Below are 6455 nucleotides of genomic sequence, written 5' to 3'. Positions count from 1 at the left end.
GAGCTGTGACATCAGCTATTGTGAATGGTGGATCCTGTGCTATCTACTGTATATAGAGGTGTTATCAGTCATTGTACAGGAGGAGGAGGTGAGCTGTGACATCACATATTGTGAATGGTGGATTCTGTGTTATCTACTGTATATAGAGGTGTTATCAGTCATTGTACAGGAGGAGGTGAACTGTGACATCACCGATTGTGAATGGTGGATCCTGTGTTATCTACCGTATATAGAGGTGTTATCAGTCATTGTATAGGAGGAGGAGGAGGTCAGCTGTGACATCACCTATTGTGAATGGTGGATCCTGTGTTATCTACTGTATATAGAGGTGTTGTCAGTCATTGTTCAGGAGGGGGAGGAGTTGGGCTGTGATATCTCCTATTGTGAATGGAGGATCCTGTGCTATCTCCTGTATATAGAGATATTATCAGTCATTGAACAGGAGGAGGAGGAGGAGGTGAGCTGTGACATCACCTATTGTGAATGGTTAATCCTGTGTTATCTACTGTATATAGAGGTGTTATCAGTCATTGTACAGGAGAAAGAGGTGAGCTGTGACATCACCTATTGTGAATGGTGGATCCTGTGTTCTCTACTGTATATAGAGGTGTTATGAGTCATTGTACAGGAGGAGGAGGTGAGCTGTGACATCACCTATTGTGAATGGTGGATCCTGTGTTATCTACTGTATATAGAGGTGTTATCAATCATTGTACAGGAGAAGGAGGTGAGCTGTGACATCACCTATTGTGAATGGTGGATCCTGTGTTATCTACTGTATATAGAGGTGTTATCAATCATTGTACAGGAGGAGGAGGAGGTGAGCTGTGACATCACCTATTGTGAATGGTGGATCCTGTGTTATCTACTGTATATAGAGGTGTTATCAATCATTGTACAGGAGGAGGAGGTGAGCTGTGACATCACCTATTGTGAATGGTGGATCCGGTGTTATCTACTGTATATAGAGGTGTTATCAGTCATTGTACAGGAGGAGGAGGTGAGCTGTGATATCACCTATTGTGAATGGTGGATCCTGTGTTATCTACTGTATATAGAGGTGCTATCAGTCATTGTACAGGAGGAGGAGGTGAGCTGTTACATCACCTATTGTGAATGGTGGATCCTGTGTTATCTACTGTATATAGAGGTGTTATCAATCATTGTACAGGAGGAGGAGGAGGTGAGCTGTGACATCACATATTGTGAATGGTGGATCCTGTGTTATCTACTGTGCATAGAGGTGATATCAGTCATTGTACAGGAGGAGGAGGTGAGCTGTGACATTGCCTATTGTGAATGGTGGATTCTGTGTTATTTACTGTATATAGTGGTGTTATCAGTCATTGAACAGGAGGAGGAGGTGAGCTGTGACATCACCTATTGTGAATGGTGGATCCTGTGTTATCTACTGTATATAGAGGTGTTATCAGTCATTGAACAGGCGGAGGAGGTGAGCTGTGACATCACCTATTGTGAATGGTGGATCCTGTGTTATCTACTGTATATAGAGGTGCTATCAGTCATTGTACAGGAGGAGGAGGTGAGCTGTTACATCACCTATTGTGAATGGTGGATCCTGTGTTATCTACTGTATATAGAGGTGTTATCAATCATTGTACAGGAGGAGGAGGAGGTGAGCTGTGACATCACATATTGTGAATGGTGGATCCTGTGTTATCTACTGTGCATAGTGGTGTTATCAGTCATTGAACAGGAGGAGGAGGTGAGCTGTGACATCACCTATTGTGAATCATGGATCCTGTGTTATCTACTGTATATAGAGGTGTTATCAGTCATTGAACAGGCGGAGGAGGTGAGCTGTGACATCACCTATTGTGAATGGTGGATCCTGTGTTATCTACTGTATATAGAGGTGTTATCAGTCATTGTACAGGAGGAGGAGGTGAGCTGTGACATCACCTATTGTGAATGGTGGATCCTGTGTTATCTACTGTATATAGAGGTGTTATCAGTCATTGTACAGGAGGAGGAGGTGAGCTGTGACATCACATATTGTGAATGGTGCATCCTGTGTTATCTACTGTATATAGAGGTGTTATCAGTCATTGTACAGGAGGAGGAGGTGAGCTGTGACATCACATATTGTGAATGGTGAATCCTGTGTGATCTTCTGTATTTATAGAGGTTATCAGTTATTATACAATGACTTGTAAAAATGCAAAATTTGGGACAAAAGGAAAATTTTTATGAGAAAAATGAATATGTTTTCCTTCCAAATTGCTTTAATTCCTGTGAAGCACCTAAAGGGTTAATAAACTTCTTGAATGGGGTTTTGAGGGGTGCAGTTTTTAGAATGGTGTCACTTTTGAGTATTTTCTGTCATATAGGCCCCTCCCTCAAAGTCACTTCAAATGTGATGTGGTCCCTAAAAAAATTGTTTTGTTAATTTTGTTGGATAAAATGAGAAACCGCTGATAAACTTGTAACCCTTCTGACTTCCTAACAAAAAAAAAAAATTAGGTTTAAAAAAGTGATGCAGATGTAAAGTAGACACGTGGGAAATGCTGTTTATAAATTATTTTGTACAGCGTGACTAACTAGTTAAGGATATAAAAATTGGAAGTTTGAAAGTTGCAAAATTATCTACATTTTTGCCAAAATTCCGATATTTGCACAAATAAACGCTAAAGATTTCTACCTAAATTTACCACTAACAAAGTACAATGTGTCATGAAAAAACTGTTTCATATAATCACTGGGATTCCCCACCACTCGTGTGGAAATCCCATGAGCGGCGGGGATCAGAATATCCAACCTCGACCGGACAAGTGACGGTAATGAGCGGAGGCGCCGGAGAGGTGACTGCTGAAGTGACTTTAAGGATTTTTTTTATTCTTTTTTTTAACTTTTGATGTCCCTGTACAGTTTAGAAAAATGCCAGCCAAGCAGCCGCCACTTTGTTGAATACGTAAGGAAGCAAATTACTACAAAAAAATTCTACAATTTTTGTAAAATTTGAGTAGAATTCAATTCCAGTCTAATCTATTCGCTCATCTCAAGTTCTTGTTGCTATACTAAATGGCCCAGTAGCATACAACCATACTATCTAATTGTCCAATTTTTCATTGATTGCCTCGTTAGCTGGTTGTGAAAGGGTTGAGGGTTTGTGTTGGAGACATAAGGTGGGACGTACAATTGTCCCTGGATTTTAGATTCATATATTGTTACGTATAATCAGCATTTAATGAACACCTGAATTTGTTTTACTTGTCTTGATCTTCGATCACTTTGATCTTTGCTTGTTCAGTGTCTGCACACAGTAATCTCTGCGGTGGTTATTTTTGGGAGACTCTACACTAATCCAATGTAGAAAGTTTACATCTCGTGCAATCGATCAGAGCGGTTATTAATAGGGTTGAGCGAGTATGTTCTGTCCGAGTATGCTCGGCCGAGCTCCGAGTATTTACAGCTGCTCGGTGATATGGTTGAATCGCTCCCGTGTGCATGATTTGCAACTGTTTGACAGCTTTATTACATGGGAGGAATGTGTAAGAAATAGACATTCCCTAAAGCTGTCACATGGGAGCAATTCAACCACATCACCGAGCAGCTGTAAATACTCGGAGCTCACCCGAGCATAGTAGGACAGAACATACTTGCTCAACACTAGTTATTAAATCTAAGTAAAAGTTGATGTATTAGATTGAAAGAATGTCTTCTTTCTTGCAGAAACTACTCCACTATAGTCTCCGGGGCTGAATAGTCACCCGGCCTTTCCCCGCATATCTTGCCAAAACCTCTGTAAATTTGCTTAGAATTACATTTAGATACAATTGATCATTGAAAAATTTTAATCTGTAATTTTTGAAAGCCAAATAAATATTTTTTATTGAAAGGAAGGAGGTTACTAGAGAATTTATGTTGTCCTTGAATTTTAAAAAGTTCTTAGATCTTTACAAAGCACAATTCGCTTGATGTATTTAAGGAATATTTCATCCCGGAAGCCATAAATTAAGGGGCTGATGAACCTCGGAAGACACATGAAGAAGAAAAAATTGATCAATGGTAACATGAAGAAGAATTGTCTCAGGTACGTTTCGGTCAGGTTGTAGGAGAAGGATGTTAAAGAAAGCATGAGCTGAACTGCGTGGAGCATGACCGTTTTACCAGCCTTGGAAGCCACGGATTTTCCTGAGTCTATTTTCTTAGCGACCAACATGATCTTGATGTAGGTAAAGACGATGATCAACCCCACCAAAGAAAAACTCAAGCCTTGGATAACAGACCTCAAGGTACTCTGAGCTTCGTTCTTCATAAATTCAGATTTTGTGCAGAGACAGTAAAGAGAGAAGTAGTCATTCTGTACAGAGAGGCACAAAATCATGAAATCTGCCATATTGGGCATTATCCCAATTATCCAAATGGCCACAATGGTCAGAATCGTCTTCTGACGGGTGCACCATCCTGTGTGTCGTAGCGGGAAACAGATGGCCAGGTAACGTTCCAAGGACATCACTGCCAGGTTGTATGGGGCAATTTTAAAGGACAAAGAAGTTATGGTCACTGCTATATAGCAAATGGGCACAGGAAAGTATATTAAATATATCATGCTGAAGAAGAGAAGGAGTCCTGTAGATGGTGTCACTGATCAGCATGTGGGCAAAAAGGATATAACGGGGCTCCTCTTGCATGTGGGAGGTGGTGAAATACACATTCAACATAATGGCCATGAAGCAGAGGAACAGGATGAAGGAGACCAGCATCAATGTTATTAATGACAAGTAAAGGATGTTAGCGCTAAACAACGCAATTTTCGATGCCAGGGCAGAAATAGTAGAATTTACCATCACGGAGCAGCCTGAAGTGTAGGCTAAAAGAGAAACAGACAGTTATCATGGAAGCATAATAAAACATGTCTACACTGAATGATCCTCTTGGACTCTGGTGGCAGGAGAAAGACCAGCTCAGGTCAGATACATCCTCATACAATGAAAACGGGTTAAATCTTTATTAATCATTATGGAAAAAGGAGGATGGAACCTGTCCTGATGGTAGTAAAGTCAACCTTCTCTCCAGCAATTGTTGTGAAAGTTGTGGAAACTAGTATCATGGACCATTGAGGGGGTCTGCGCTGGTGCTTAACATACTTGTTTACCTTCCCAGAAGACCTAAAAGTCTTTCAAAACATGAAACGACTGATATTATCACCGACTTATGCCCAACAAGGAGTTTAACCAGCCCCCCATCTTAAACTATCCTGAACGTGATGCCAACCTTCTCTCCGACTATAGATGAGGAAGTTGTGAAAGTGCTGAGATCTACTTGTGGGACCTGGTATCATGGGGGGGGGTCTATGTTGGTGTTTAAGACATTTGTCTACCTTTCCAGTTCTAAAAGTCTTTCAAAATATGTAGTTTTTATGTCCCCTGGAATGACAAATTCATGGATACGTGTGATATAGAGTAATAGATGACCACTGCTCAACAAGGCATTTTACCAGCCCCGATCTCAAACTGTCCCGAAGGTGATGCCAACCTTCTCTCCTCCAATAAATGTGAAAGTGCCGAGCTCTACTGTTGGGGACTGGTATCATTGACCAGTCAAAGGTCTCCGTTGGTTGTCTACCTTCCCAGAAACTCTAAAAGTTTAAAAAAATTGAGTTTTCATGAACCCTGGAAAGACAAATTAATGAATAAATCTGATATAATCACTGACCACTGCCCAACATGGCATTTCACCAGCCCTGATCTTCAACTCTCCCGAAGGTGATGCCAATCTTCTCTCTAACTATAGATCAAAAAGTTATGAAAGTGCTGAGTTCTACTGGTGGGGGTACCATGGACCAGTAGTGGGGGGTCTACTTTGGTTTTTATCATAATTGTCTACCTTTCCATAAGAATATGGACTTTTCAAAATCTCTGTAAAGACAAAGTCATAAAGACTACTAATTTAACCACCAACTTCTCCCCAACAAAACATTTTACCTGCAGAAAAAGCTCAGCATCAGAAGGTGGCCTGAAATGTGAGCAAACATAAGTAGGCAGTCATTGATCACTTCCTGGGTAGAGGAGTACTGTCTCATGGGCACCGTTATTTGGGACCGGTTCTATTGATGGGGGGAAAAGGCCCTTTGTTTTGGACCCTGTATTGCAGGGTTGACACTACTGTAGAAGTCAATAGGAGAGTCGCTGTGGGCAAATCAACAATGAAGTCACTGGACAAAGTCTTCAATTCGAAGAACATTTCACTGGCGATGAAGACACGGCTCGTACTTAATCTGGTCTTTTCTGTCATAGCATACTGATGTGAAACTTGGACGATAAAAAAACAAGATGGAAGAAAAGTCGACGTCTTCAAAATGTGGTGCTGGAGAAAGATGTTATCAATACCAAGGATGGCAAGAAGAACAAATAAATCAATATTGGAACAAATCAAGCCAGACACGTCACTCGAAGCAAGGATCACCAAGCTATGACTTGCCTACTTTGGAA

The 6455-nt window shown here is 40.9% G+C and overlaps 1 pseudogene; it reads right to left on the bottom strand.

Moving 5' to 3' along the window:
• Positions 1-3898: 3898 nt before the first annotated feature.
• Positions 3899-4811, bottom strand: LOC141243950 (odorant receptor 131-2-like; annotated as a pseudogene).
• Between the last annotated feature and the right edge of the window lie 1644 nt (positions 4812-6455).

The sequence above is a fragment of the Phyllobates terribilis genome, unplaced genomic scaffold (genome assembly GCF_046119375.1).
Source record: "Phyllobates terribilis strain yellow unplaced genomic scaffold, ASM4611937v1 Scaffold_2__4_contigs__length_985480577, whole genome shotgun sequence".
In the NCBI taxonomy this organism is placed as follows: Eukaryota; Metazoa; Chordata; class Amphibia; order Anura; family Dendrobatidae; genus Phyllobates; species Phyllobates terribilis.
The sequence above is the reverse complement of the archived record's forward strand: the minus strand, read 5'-3'. Positions and strand labels throughout refer to the sequence as shown.